The sequence below is a fragment of the Panthera leo genome, chromosome A3, assembly GCF_018350215.1.
Source record: "Panthera leo isolate Ple1 chromosome A3, P.leo_Ple1_pat1.1, whole genome shotgun sequence".
In the NCBI taxonomy this organism is placed as follows: domain Eukaryota; kingdom Metazoa; phylum Chordata; class Mammalia; order Carnivora; family Felidae; genus Panthera; species Panthera leo.
Window position 1 is genome coordinate 65,833,730 of NC_056681.1, and position 16,039 is coordinate 65,849,768.

Consider the following 16,039-nt stretch of genomic DNA (forward strand, 5'->3'; position numbering starts at 1 on the left):
CAGATAGAGACCACAGCAACACACAACTCTTTCAGGAAGTTTCCCTGTGAAGGGAAGCAGGGAAATGGAGTAAAGCTGGAGGACAGCTGGTTTTGCTTTTTAACATTTAATGAACTTCCGTTTTAGAGTAATTTTAGAATCATAAACAAGTTGCAAGAATATTCTAGAGCATTCCTGCACCCAGTTCCCTCTTTTGTTAACATTACTATGGGACACATGTCACAACAAAGGAACCAATATGGAGACGTTCTTATTATCTAAAATCTGTACTTTATTCAAATTTTCTTAGTTTTGGCCTAAAGTATTTCTTTTATGTTCCAGGATCCCATCCCAGATACCACACTGCACGTAATTGCCATGAGTCCTTAGGTTTCTCTACACTGATAGTTTTCATGGTCCATCATAAGAGCCATTCAGACTTTCCGTGTTGTTGATGACCTTGACAGTTTTGAGGAGTGCTATTCAGATATTCTTAAATTACAGCATCCCTCAATTTGTATTTCTCTCACGTTATCTTCATAGTTAGAATAGTTAGATGATGGGTTTGTGGGAGGAAGACTGTAGAGGTAAAGTGCCATTCTCATCGCTTCGTATCAAGGCCACATACAATCAATGTGACATCTCACTGCTGATGTTCATCTCAATTAGTTGGCTGAGGTACTGCGTATCAGGTTGCCCCCCCTGTAAAGTTACAGATTTTTTTTTCAGGGAAGTTATGTTTCAAGATGAGCTATAGTATTTGGAGTGTTTAGATGGTGATGGCAGAGGGAAAAATCGATCAGGACAGAAAAGAGAAGGGATACTTTCAGGAATACCACCACCGAGAAGGTGGGGTGGCCACAGATGGGATCCAGTGCAGCATGGAGTGGCTACCCATAGATGGAAGCATGGGCAGTTGATCGTTTTAAAGCGGGGGGGGGGGGGGGGGGGGGGAGTAAAGAGAAGAATGAGTCCGCGGCCTGTCAGGCGGAATTGATGGGGGGAAGATGATGAGCAACCTCTAATCTAATTGTTTCCATTTCCTCAGTGATGTGTGAGACAAGACCATCAGTGGAGAGGATGGGAGGCGTTATCAGTTTGAGGAGAGAGAAATATGGAACTGTCATTCCAGGAGGTCAGATTGATGGTTAGTATTAGATGCTCAAATGCGATTTGGATCACAAATTAGCCCATTGGCACAGTTGTTTTTCTCCAACCACATTGGTCCACCTTAGTGGAGGCAGAATGGATGGATAGCTGAGGTTACCAGGTTGGGGGGCAGCCGGGGCAGTATGTTAGAAGGAACTAGGAATGTTTCCAAGACTATTATGCTAGACCATGAAAACTAAGTTGTCTGAGAAGGAAAGAAAAAAAGATGAGGCGGATGATGATCGATGCAAAATCGGTAGGCTCAGGGAACCGGAGGCCTTAGTAAGGTCAGACAGGGGTCGGAGAGAGGTGTGGAGAAAAGGAAGCATGCAGATAGTCACCGCCAGAGAGGAGAGGAAACTTAACATTGAAACTTCACTTAGACTCACATATGACCCAGCACCACCATAAACAAATACAATAGGTATTTATCTTGAGTGAAAACTTTAGATCTATGCAAAATCTGCCCACAGATATTCATTAATATTCATTATTTGTGAACAATCCCACTGTATTTATCAAGGACTAGAAACAACCCAGATGCCTTTCCACAGGGGTATGGATTTAAAACAAAACAAAACTGTAATCCATCCCAACGATGGAATACCACTCGGCAACCAAAGTTAACTAACTTGACTCACGTGACATAGAGGAAGCGCAAAGGTATTCTGTCGAGTGAAGGAAGGCAATAACAAATAGTACGTTCTAATAATTCTATTTATATGACATTCTGGAAAAAGGCAAAATCTACAGGAACAGACAACAGATCATTGGTTGCCAGGAGTTAGCGGTGGGAGCACCTTGAATAAAGGGGCTGCATGGAGGAGTTCTTTGGAGTGTTAGAATTGTTCTGTATCCTGGCAGTGGTGGTAGTTATGCAAATCTGTGCATGTACACAAATCATAGAACCATACATCAGAAAAAGAATTCTACTTTGTGTAAATACAAAACTTTTAAAAAGAAAAGCCAATTTTGAGATTTCAGAGGTGGTGGAAATAACATGGAGGGGAAGACGTGAGGAAGTAGGAGAGACAGGTTGATGAGGTGGGGGTCACGAGGATGCTGAGCAGAGAGGTGGAGGAGAGGTATGAGCCGTGGGCTGAAATCACTGAAGGGGGAGTGACCAGAGGCCAAGGTAGACAGCCACAAGGAGAAAGAAGTGTCCTAGGACATAAAGGGAAAAGGGAGAAGTGGTTTGGAGGCAGCATCCCAAAACTAGAAGGACCCCCTCCCCATCCAGGCCCTGCCTGATATCCGCCCATAGGAGAGAAACCATCCCCTCCCCGAAGGCTGCAGGGAGTAGGGGCCTCAGCAGAGAGCCAGGGTCCAGTTCAAGAGAAAGGTGAAGGCATGTTTGGAGAAGAGGGAAGGATCTAGGAGGTGGCTGATGTCAGATTCCAGAGAGTGTGGTGGAAGGATCTGGAGGATGGGAGATGGGAGAGAATGATGGATGCAGAGAACCAACTGGGGCCAGGGGTCAAATGGTGACAGATGACCTGGAAGCCTTGGTCTGCCACCGTTGACTGAGGTAGAGAGAGTAAAGAGATGGTGTATCATCCTGACCATCTCTTAGAGGTGGCAAGCCAAAGGGTGGGGAGCTGACCACCCCCCTGCAGCCTGCATGGCTTCTCCACCCTGCCTGCAGAATTTTCTAGGCGCGCCTTATACCCCGCAGCGCCTAGGGACCATCACACGAGTGTTATCACTGAATGAAAGGTGGAGTTGTTGCTTTCTAGGGTAGGTGTGAGGGTAGCCAGGGCCCCCCCCGCTTCCCAGCCTCTTGGGATCTGGGTTTTACACCCTGTAGGTGGGCCCAGCGCTTACAGAAACAGAGGAAGTCGGCTGTAGTTGGAGGACCCATTGGCCAGAAACAAAGGGACCTTCTCCTGTCCTTGTTAGCCCGGTTGAGGCGAGGGCAGCTGAGCATGAACATTGACATCATTTGGGGGGCCTTGCTTAAAAGCCAAGGCAGAGCTCCAAGTAAAGATTCAAATCTGGATGAGAGAGAGAACTCAGAATGGGGTAAATTGGCCCAGATGGGTGTGGGAAATCGAGAGAATGTGCTTCCAGTCCTGCTGCTTCTTAAAACATGGAGTGGCCGCTATGCTGACTGGAGTGGCCTCTGCTGTGAGGACCGGCTATTCCCGGCAGCCCACATACCAAGGACCCTCAGGTTAGGCACCAGCTCTGAGCTGTTCTGTGTTGAGGCCCTGGAAGCTTATGTTCCACAAGACCATGAGCTAGGCAGCAACCCCGATACACTATGGCCCTCTCTAACACCACACTTTGAGATGTAAACAGGAATCTACTCACAGAAGGAAGACTAAAATGATGACGGGGCTCACAACCACATCACAACAGTTGGCTAGAAAAGTTGAGACAGTTTGTCCCAGAAGAAATAAGATTTGGGGGAGCTCAAAAGCACACTTTCAAATATCCAGAGAAGCATAGTGTGTATTTTTCTGGATGGCCCCACATGATAGAACCAGGCCCATAGGTCAGACAGCGTTCAGCTCAGTGCAAATACACTCAAGAGTTAACCTCACTTTTTCCCCAATGTGTCAGTGTTCACCTGCTCAGTATAGCAGGGAAATAAGGGCTTTACCCTGATCACCAAACAAAGCTACTTGGAGGGCGAGGTCATCTCAGGAGATCTTGTCAAGATAAAGAAAAACTGTGATTTCAAATCTTTGCTCAGGTCTTGGCCTGGCCGTCAGACATTGATGGCCCCCGTGGAAATTGGCACAGGCAGAGGGGGACTTGAACGGCTCCTTAAGTGTTCCTTTCCTGTCTGGTCAGAAGAAAGTGCAAATTTTGCTGAATTTAAATAGAACTACCCTACGACCCAGCAATAGCACTACTAGGAGTTTATCCAAAGGATACAGGAATGCTGATTCACAGGGCACATGTACCCCAATGGTTATTGCAGCGCTATCAACAATAGCCAAATCATGGAAAGAGCCCAAATGTCCATCATCTGATGAATAGATAAAGAAGATAAAGACTACTTGGCAATGAGAAAGAATGACATGCTGCCATTTGCAACAATGTGAATGGAACTGGAGGATGTTATGCTAAGTGGAAGAAGTCAGTCAGAGAAGGACAGATATCATAAGTTTTCACTCATATGTGGAACTTGAGAAACTTAACAGAAGGCCATGGGGGAGGGGAAGGAAAAACAATAGTTACAGAGAGGGAGGGAAACCCATAAGAGACTCTTAAATATAGAGAATAAACTGAAGGTTGATGGGGGGTCAAGGGAGGGGAGGGGGAATGGGTGATGGGCATTGAGGAGAGCACTTGCTGGGATGAGCACTGGGTGTTGTATGTAAGCAATGAATCATGGGAATTTACCCCTGAAATCAAGAGCACACTGTATATATTGTATGTTAGCCAACTTGACAATATGTTATATTTTAAAAAGTAAAATAAAATAAAACGGTTTTCTTATACAGATTTAAACTGCATGATCTCTAAGAATTACTGCTTCTATTTAAGAGATACTGTGGAGTCACATCTTTTTAATGTTTATTCATTCTTGAGAGACACAGAGACAGAGTGTGAGCAGGGGTGGGACAGAGAGAGAGAGAGAGAGAGACAGAATCTAAAGCAGGCTCCAGGCTATGAGCTGCCAGCACAGAGCCCAATGCGGGGCTCAAACTCACAAGCCGTGAGGTCATGACCTGAGCTGAAGTCGGACGCTTAACCGACTGAGCCACCCAAGCACACCCTGTGGGGTCACATCTAAAGGCAGTGAGTAAAACAAAAATCACCTGAGCCAAAATTACCCTTGCGAACCTTTTCAGAAGGTATGACCCTGTTGAAAACTGGCACCCCAGCCAGCCCAGCACCGCCGGCTTTCCCTCCAGTGTCAGAACAATCGCAGTGTTTCTGGATGAGCACCAGATGAAATAGTTGGCTTACATCTAGGGAGCGTGTTGCAAAGCAGAGGCATGTCTTTCAACACAACTACACTCAGAACAGCAGGATGCTCACACCTTGAGAAGGGAGTGGTGACAGACTCCCTGAGGACAGAACATCCACAGCTACTTCCCCAACCTACCTCAGGGACATGTGTCATTTCCTAGAATGGTCAGTGGGCATGGGGACCCACATTCAGGGGCAGATCCTGATTTTGAGGGGCCTGTTAACTGTGTGTACCCTTGACAAGATGTGGTAAAAAGGACACCTTACCTCTGTGGTTCTTCCGCCCCAAAATCTATAACACCAATCTAGTAACAGGAAAAATATCAGGCAAATCCCAATTGAGGGACACTCTACAAAATGCCTCCCTAGTATTGTTCAGGACTGTCAAGGTCCTCAAAAATAAGTAAACTTAAAAAAAAGAAGGAAGAGGAGGAGGGGTGCTGGGGTGGCTTAGTCCGTGTGCTTCTGATTCTTCATTTTGACTCAGGTCATGATCTCAGCATCATGGGATCGAGCACCGCACTGGGCTCCACACTGAGCATGGAGCCTGCTTGGGATTTCTCTTTTTCTCTTTCCCTCTGCACCCCTCCCCAGTTCACTCTCATTCTGTCTCTCAAAATTAAAATTAAAACTAAAACAGTTAAAAAAAAAAAGTAACCTTGGGGTGCCTGGGTAGCTCATCAGTTAAGTGTTGGACTCTTGATTTCAGCTCAGATCACGATCTCACTCTTCGTGAGATTGAGCCCCACATTGGGCTCTGTACTGACAGCATGGAGCCTACTTGGGATTCTCTCTCTCCCTCTCTGCCCCTCCCCTGCTCATGCTTTCCCTCTTTCTCTCTCAAAATAAACAAACATTAGGGAAAAAAAATAATAAACTTGAGAAATGTCACAAAGGGAGCCTATGGAGACAGGATGATTAAATATAATGCGATTTCTTGCATGGGGAAAAAATGAACATTAGGTAAAAAATAAGGAAATTTGACTAGAGTATGTACATTACCTAGTGTTAATGTATCAGTATTGGTTCATTAATTGTAAGAAATAAATTATACTGCTGTAAGATGATAATAGGGGAAAGTGGCCGCACGATAAATGGCAATCCTCTGTACTTCCTTTGCGACTTTTCTGTAAATGCAAAACTGTTCTTTAAAGAAAAAGAAAGTATTTAATAAAAAAAATTTTAAAAAGATGTCAGATAAAGACAAATAAATGCAGGAGAAAATGGAAAGCAAAGAAAAGGATAGGTAAGTGAATAAATCTAAGTGAATATTGATTGTTAAAGCAATAATGATAATATATTGTGGAGTTTTAAATAACTGTGAAATTAACATATATGCAAACAGTAGCATAAAATTTGGGAAGGGGTAAATGGAGTGACTTTCAGTTTCTGCATTGTCTAGGAAGTGGTCAATGTACTAACTTATATTCAACTTTAATAAGCCAAGAATGCATATTGTCATCACTAGGGAAGTCACTAGAAGAATTGTAAAATAATGTGTAACAAGCTAATACAGCAGAGAAACTTTAAAAAATACATGGTGACTCCAAAAGAAAACAAAAAAGGAGAGAAAAATGAACATAGAATAAGTGGGACAAATTGAAAACAAGTAAGATGATAGATTTGAATCTAAATGTATCAGTAATTACATAAAATACAAATAAGTTAAATATTTCAACTAAATGCAAAATGTCAGACTGGGTGTAAAAAATAAACATTAGCTGCTTACAGGATATAGGACTTCTAAATAAGAATACAGACAGGAGAATTTAAAAGGACAAAAAAAAAAAAAAAAGACAAACACTAAAAAGAAAAAATCCCAAAAATCTGGTATAGCACACTAATAGCAGATAGGTAGGCTTTAAGGAAGAAGCATTACTAAAATAAAGACAGACATCCCATAATAAAAGTGTCAGCACAACAGAAAGATATTATAAGTCTCTGACTTATGCACCCAATAAACCTTAGAAATAGATACTACCACAAGAAAAAACAGAAAATCTATAATCATGGTAGGAGATTTTAACTGATAGAACAAGCAGGAAAATTGTAAATAATAATCAAGAAAGTAAAAAGATGACTCACAAAATAGGGGACATATTTGCTAAAAAAAAATAGGGGACATATTTGTGAAATCATATATCTGATAAGGAGCTAATATTCAGAATATATAAAGGACACAACTCAACAAGTGAAAGGCAGATAACCTTTTTAAAATGGGCAATTAACCAATTAAAAATGGGCAAAAGATTTTAGACATTCCTCCAAGAAGATACACAAATGGCCAATAAGCATATAAAAATATGCTCAATGTCTTTAGTTGTTAGGGAAACACAAGTGAAAACCACAATCAGATACCACTTCACACACCACTAGAATGGCTAAAATCTAAAAGATAGCCAGTAACAAATGTTGGTGAGGATGTGGGGAAATTGTAAACCTCAAATTTCTGGTGGGAATGTACAATGGTGCAGCTTTTTGGATAGCAGTCTGACAGTTCCTCAAAAATTTAAACATAGTATTACTATATGACCCTGAAATTTATACATGTACACACACACACACACACACACACACACACACACACACACGTACATATATCTACACACCCCAAGGAACTGAAAACCTATGCTCACACAACAATTTGTACACAAATGTTTATAGAGGCATTATTTATAATAGCCAAAAAAGGAGAAACAACCTAGATGTCCATCAACTGATGAAAGCATAAACAAGATGTGGTATAACTACACAATGGAATATTATTTATTCAGCCATATAACATAACGAATACATACTAGAACATGGACGAACCTTAAAAACATGATATGGATCAAAAGATGCCAGACACAAAAGGCCACATATTATATGACTCCAGTTATACGAAATGTCCTGAATAAGTAAATCCATAGATACAGAATGTAAATTAGTGGTTGCCAAGGACTAAAGAAGAGAGAAGTGAACAGGGTTTCTTTTGGGGGTGATGAAATATTCTGGAATTAGTGGTGATAGTTGCACAATTTTGTTAACATACTAAAAACTATTGAATTGTAACTTCAAAAGAGTGAATGAATATTATGGCATGTGAATTATAGTTCAATAAAAAATAAAGTAGATAATGACATAAAAAATTGAAGCACACAATTAAGAAACAGACCTAATGGCATATGTAGAACTTTTGCCAAATAACTACAAAATAGACATTCTGTGTGTGTGTGGGGGGGGGGGGGGGGTGGTGGGCAGGGAGAGAAGGAGATGGAGAATCTTAAGCAGGCTACACGCTCATCGTGGAGCCCGGTACAGGGCTCAGTCTCACAACCCTGAAATCACAACCTGAGCTGAAATCAAGAGTTGGACACTTAACCAACTGAGCCACCCAGGCACCCCAAGAACAGACATTCTTTCAAGTGCAGATGGAGAATTTACTAAAATTGGCCCTGTACTAAGCCATAGTATTAGTACCAAGCAAATATCAATGTATTTCAAAGGTTTTAAATGATACACAGTATAGTCCCTGAATGAAGTGGAATTAAACTAGACGTCGGTAACCAAATGGAAGTTTAAGAATCACAAAGTCTTGAATGTAAGGAATATACAGTACTTTGTTCCAAAAAAAATCACATTGGAAATTAGAGCAGACGTTAAATATTAATGAAAGCAGTGTGTCAAAACTTCTAGGATTCAGTTAGCCTTAAATAGATACATTAAGAAAAAAAGGATGAAAACCAATGATATAAGTATTTATATCAAGAAGTTAGGAAATAAATAGCAAATTAAACCTAATAGAAAGCAGAAATAAGAAAATAATAAATATGAGAGGAAAACAATGAAATAGAAAACAAATATAAAATAAAGACAAATAAACAAAGCTAAAGTTAGTTCTTTGAAAACAATAAAATTGATAAACACCTGAAGAAAAGGAGACAAATTATTAATACAAAGTATACAAGTTATTAATATCCCAAAATAAAGTTAAAGACTATAAAAGAATATTAAAAACAACTTTATGCCATTAAACTAGATGAAATGGACTAACTTCTTGAAAAACAAAAGACTGACTCAAGAATAGAAAATAATTCCATATTAATTAAAGAAATTGAATCCTTAAATAAAACTTTCCCACTAAGAAAACTTCAGTCCCAGATGGCTTCATTACTAAATTCTCCCAAGTGCTCGAGGAAAATCACTCTTTCTCAAACACATTTAGCAAATAGAAAAAGAGGGACTACTTTGAATTCATTTACAAGGCCAATAAAGCCTTGATGCCAAAGCCTGACAAGCATTTAACAAGAAAGAAAGCTTACAGGAGGTCAATCTCTTTCACAAACACCAATTTCAATATCTTCAACAAAACATGATCCAATCAAACCCAGTAACATATAAAAAGGAAAATGCACTATGAGAAAGCTGAGTTTATTAAAGAATACAAAGCTAATTTAACAAATGATCAATGTAACTCACCATATTAACAGAATAAACACAAGAGATCTAGAAAAGATATTTGATAAAATTTGAAATGCATTATTAGGAAAAAAACTCTAAGTACACTTTGAATAGAGAGTAATTCTCTCAATCTGATAAAGGATATTTATTTAAAAACCTAAATAAACATCATATTTAGTGGTGAAGTTAATAGTAACACTAAAAGCTTTCCCCTTGAGAGAAACAAGATAAAGATGCCAACTCTCATTACTTCTATTCAACACAATGTTAGAGGACCTAGCCAGTGAAATAAAATAAGAAAAATAAATAAAAGAACAAGGATTAGAAAGTGAAAAAACCTGTCATTATTTATAGTCTACATGATTGTGTATGCAGAAAATGCAAAAGGATCTTCAGATTACTGAATATAAATATATAAAAGTCAACTGTATTTTTATATGCTAATAATTGAAAAATAACATTTTAAAATATTTACTCAATCAGGAAAAATATAATATCCAAATAGACATAGAAGATGAAGAAGAGTGCTAAATACAGAACCTTGAAAAATATTGAGAAAAAATTAAATACCAAAATAAAAGAGGGGCTATCCCTTGTTCATGGATTGGAAAAGTCATTATGTCTAAGATATCAATTCTCAAATTTAGTTACGTATCAAATGTAATCCCCATCAGAACACTAGAGCTTAGTTTGTGTGTATATGTGTGTTTGTAGTCTGAAAAATGTATTCTGAACTTTACGTGGAAATGCTAAGAGTCAAAAGTATCCAAAACAATATTAAAGAAGAGCAAAGTTGAAAGACATATACTCCTGGATACCAAAACTTATTGTAAAATCACAAAAATCATAGCAGCATGATAGCATGTAAAGATAGACAAATAGACCAGTAAAACAGAAAAAGACTGCCCAGAAATCAACCCACTCATACATGAACACTCACTCTATTACAAAGGTAATAATACTGCAGAGCAATGAGGAAAGGATGGTCTTTTCAATAAATATACCCAATCAATAGGATATCCATATGGGGAAAAAAACTGTTCTTAACTCCTACTTTATACCAAACGAGATTTCCAGATGGAATAGAGATCTAAACATAAAAGATATATAAAGCCTCTAGAAAAGAACATAGGAGACTATCTTCATCATCTCAAAGTAGACAAGACTTCTTGTACACGGAAAGGTAATTCACAGAATGGGAGACAATATCTGCACTATTTACATCTGACCAAAAAAAAACAAAAAAACAAAAAACAAAAAACAAAACCTCATGTCCAGAATATATAAAGAATTCCTCAAATCAATTTTAAAAACAATAGAAACATTAATGAAAGACTTGAAGAGATACTTTATGGAAGTTTTTATGGGCAAAAAATATAAAATAGAGCTCAAGTGCAGCAGTCATCAGGAGAATGAAAACTAAAACCACAGTGAGAAACCACTTCCACCCCCAAAGAATGACTAAAAAACTCTGTCAACACCAAGTCCTGGAGAGGACACAAAGCGGCTGGAGCTTTCACACAATGCCAGGCAGCTGAACATAAGCATGCTGCCTTGCCCAGCTGCTCTGCTCATAGAAATGCCCGAAAAATTAGTACAGTTGTCCTGCAAGACAGGCACACGAACATACATAACAGCATTATTCTCAATGGCCCCAGACTAAAATCCACCCAAGTGTCTGTCACCAGAAGAATGGACAAATAAGTCAAGCTATATTTTTTTAAATGGAATATGCAACAGCAATGAAAACGGATGAGTGCTGCCACACACAAGAACGCGGATGAGTTTCATAAATGCTGAGTGTGAGAAACCAGAAGCAATAGGTTACAAACTGTATAATCCCATGTAAAAGTTTAGTACAGGCAAAAGTAACGTATGGTATTAAAAAAGTCAGATATTAAGGGGCACCTGGGTGGCTCAGTCGGTTAAGTGTATGACTTCGGCTCAGGTCATGATCTCACAGTTTGTGAGTTCGAGCCCCGCATCAGGCTCTGTGCTGACAGCTCAGAGCCTGGAGCCTGCTTCGGGTTCTGTGTCTCCCTCTCTCTGCTCCTCCCCTGCTCACCCCAGTCTGCCCCAGCTCACCCCACTCTGTCTGTCTGTCTCTCTCTCTCTCTCGAAAATAAACATTAAAAATAAATTTTAAGATATTGGGGCACCTGGGTAGCTCAGTTGGCTAAGCCTCAGACTATTGATTTTACAGTCATAGATCCAGTCCCAAGTTGGGCTCCCTGCTGGGCATGGAACCTGTTTAAGATTCTCTTTCCCTCTCCCTTTGGCCCTCCCCGACTTGCACATGCACTTTCTCAAAAAAGCAATAAGTCAGATATTGATTACCCTTGGGCAGAATAGGGAGTAGTGACAAAAAAGCATGGGGGAGGGGGCTCTGGAATACTGTTAATATGCGACTTCTAACCTAGAAGGTAGTTATATAGGCATGTTCCACTCTGGGAAAACTCATCTACTATACACTTAATGATTTGATAAATATTATTGGTGCTGGTTTGTGGGCAGATGGGCACTTTATATTGTAGGCGGAAGTATAAATTGTAAATATCATTGAATGGGAATTTGGTCATATCTATACAAACTGAAATGCCATATATATCTTTTGATCCAGCAATTCTACTTCTAGGATTTTTGTAGTTATATTTGTACATGTGCACAGAGATACATATATAAGGATATGCATTGCAGCACTATTTTTAAGCTGGGGGGAGGGTGCTGAATAAATTATGGGGCATCTCAACGATAGCATTCCAGTGTCAAAACAAACAAATGTTGACCCAGTGTGGCCCAAGTCCTCAAGCTTTATTCTAGGTTTCTGTATACTGAAATGTCCCTGGAGGGACACCTGAGGACCCAGCAGTGATGGTCACCTCTATGGCCAGGCACTAGGAGGCAGAGCCACTATTCTACCTTTTGAATTTTGTATCATGTCAGCAGGTAAATACGTCAATCCAAAGAGAAAACAATGGTGTCCAGGATGATATCACCTGGGTGCCAGAGAAGGACCAGGTTTCAAAGGCCATCAGGTCCCAACCCCCCATTATGCCCACGAGGAAACTGAAGCAGCCACAGTCTGCATTCCTCCAAAATGGAAAATACATGATCTGGGAGTTAAACACCCATGCACCATCACTCTTCTACCTGTGTGCAGACACAACCATCAGACAGCAGCTAAGGCCCCAGGAAATGTGTGCAGGAAAAGCAGGTGCTCTGGGGGAGGGTGCAGGCGACAGGGTGGTAGGGAGACCAACACCAAGGGTCCGGCATGGCATCCTGGACAGACCAGAGGTTGAGGGAAATAGGAGGGAACCATTGACAACATTCTCCGGCTCCAAAGCAGGCTTGATAGAGAAGAGCTGGTTGCAAGTCCAGGGGCTTCATTTCCACATCCATCTGTTCATATTTTCATTCAATAACCCATCAATCTTTTTGCATACCTCCTGGGCACTAGACTCTGGGCTGGGCATGAGGAATATCACCATAAACATGATCCTGGCAGAATGAGGTACAGCACATTCTGGCCTAGCTCACAGACAAACTGTGATGGTCTAGTGAGACCACCTAGTGATAGGCCACAGACAAAGCCGTTTTGTTGGGTTTGTTTGTTTTGTTTGTTTGCTTTTGAGAGGAATAGAGCTTGGGAGGGGCAAAGAGAAGGAGAGACAGAATCCCAAGCAGGCTCTGCACTGTCAGCACAGAGCCCGACGCAAGGCTCAAACCCACAAACAGTGAGATCATGGCCTGAGCCGAAATCAAGAGTCAGCGCTTAACCAGTTGAGCCACCCAGGTGCACCAAAGCTGCTTTTAACGTTCCGTTGTAGTTTAATGAAATTCAAATGTAGCATTAAAGCACATTTTTGTCCTTTGTGCCCATTTGAAACACATCTTTTAAATTTTCTCCCCAAATTTATTGTGGTATCATTGAAATGCACAAATGCCAGGCGCCTGGATGGCTCAGTCAGTTGAGCGACTGACTTTTGATTTCAGTTCACATCCCAACCTCACGGTCATGGGATCGAGCCCTGCGTTGGGCTCCGCGCCGAGCATGGAACTTGCTTGAGATTCTCTCTCTCCCTCTGCTCCTTTCCCACAAACACATGTTACCTTCTCTCTCAAAAAAGTGCACGTACTCAAAGTACACAGACTGACCAGCCTTGACACACACCTACCAAAGCATCACCACAAAAACAGTGAACATTCCCACCATCAGCCGAGTTTCATCCTTCCCTTTACATTCCCTCTCTCCTTCACCCCCACCCCCAGGCAGCCACTGTTCTTGAAGTCCTTCAGGAATAAGAGTCTGTTACTACTCTGCTATGTTCTCGAACCAATGGTGAGGGAAAGTGTGGACAGCACACAGGCTAATGGAATTATGAGAACTGAAGGGCAAACAGCTACAAAGATATATCAGTATTTAACCCTCGCAGCAAACTTATGGCTAAGGCACCATTTTCTCCCTTTACGATGAATGAGGACATGAGCCTCAGAGCAGTTAAGGGGCCAATCCAAGGTCACCCATGTGGTAAGTGGCAAAGCTGGAGCTCAGTCGGCCTGGGTCCAAACCCCACACTCGCCTAGCTAAATACCTTCCCTCCAGGCCCCATGGCCACTGCCAGAATTGGCTAAACTCACTAAGGTCCCCACTTGGGCCCCAGGGGTAGCCTGCCCTGTGTGCATGGAGCCCAGCTCTGTGTCCTGTAGGATTCTTAGCACCCCTCTTGTTGTCAAGAAGGGAGCCAACAGGTCTCAGGGGCAGAGAACTCGGATTTTACAGACAAACTGTGGCCAGGCCTATCTGAGGCTGTTGTGACCCGGGAGCCCCACCCTCTGCAGGGGCACTTCCCAGGGAAATCCTCAAGCTTCGACACTCTGGAAGAGGGCCCATTTGGGGACATTTTAAGGCCACCTAAAACCAACACAGCCACACACATACACTAAACATTTTGCTTTTAAAAAGTCACAAAATTTTAATGTGTAAATCTTTATTCTCTCCCTGCCCCCAACCTGATCATCTGAGATCTGAGGGTCAAGTGGGGGCTGAGGGAGGAGAGAAAGTCAGGGATTGGGCATGGGGACTAATGTGCGGTCAGTGACTGAAGGAGGCCTATGGGACACATCACTTGGGGACTTAAAAAAAAAAAAATAACCAGTGATTTTACATTTGGACAGGGCCATTTTGACACATCCATACCAAAATGGTTCTCTCTGGGTGGCTGACAGAATGTTCCAAACCTTCTCTGAGCTTCAGCTTCCTCAGGAAGTGTGGGGTAGAGGCTGCAGGAAGCACCTGGAGACAACACACATTTAAAGAGGGGAGGCTTCCTGGAGGAAGGAGCCCACGCCACGAAGGCCCACAGACTTAGTTCCTTCCGGGAGCTGAAGGACAGCCTGTAAGGAAAAGATGTGTCCAAATCTCGAGTGACTGGCCTTAGAGACAGACACTTGGGAGTGGGCAACCTGGTTCCTCAGTTTCCTCTGCACAAAGAACATGACCCCCAGCTCCTAGAGTCTCAGTGAGGACTGTGTGGGATGAAGTGCGTGGGGTGTCCAGCTCAGTGCCTGGCACAAAGAAAGATCCTGTTCAGTGGTGGCCCTGTTGCCCCACTGCTCCCATCAGTACCCCTGAAACACAGCTGTTAGACTGAGAGAACTTTGAATCAGCCTCAAAATGCCCTGCCTGACCCGATTCATAGTTTTGGCTTCAGAATGACTACTTTTAGGGAAAGACATTTCCTTCCCTCTGTCAGATTCCTTAATTATAGTTGTGTAGGGGCAGGATGGCCCCTGGTTCTGCATTTGGATTCCCTGTTACTCTTTCTTTCATTTGAGTTGGGGTGGCTGTGGTGGCAGAGGGTCATCCGAACAGAACCCACTGCTGGTCTGTCTCCTGCCCTCAACCCCACACACCCTTCTTAACTCTTCTGTCCTGTCAGCTAGGCGTGATCTGACCCCAAACTACCAAGCCTCTTCTTCCCAAACCAAACAGAACCGGAGTTTTTCCCCGGTTCTTGTGGCTCTTCTGCAGCCAACAGATCTAACCAAGAGCTGACCATGCACACAGTCCTGGACAAGGGCGAAGAAGGCTTCAAGCCAAAGGAGAAGGAGAGGGGGAGCGAGGCTTCTTGGGGGAGGCAAGTCGCAGGTAAGTCTTGGAAATAGAGGGTCAAAGGCTGGTGGAAACAAGAAGGCATCCCTACAGATAACACTTCACTCAGGGTTCTTTCATTTCATTTAATAAATATGTATGGGCATCCCCCTGGCACTACAGGCAATGGGGATATGGAAACAAATAGAACATGGTCCTCTCTCTCCAGAGGTCCAAAGGAGAAAGCAATGTGACCAAGGTGTGACAAAGTACAGTAGTCATCAGCCCAGAAGAGGGAGCACCAAACAAGGCCTGGAGAGGTGGGGGCTTCTATGGGAGGTCAATGCCCATGAGGGTCATGAAGTATGTGGTCAGACACATGTTCTAGAGTTGGCTGAGTCAGTTTGTACCCAGGCTCTGCCAGCTACCAGTTCTATGGGCTTGGTC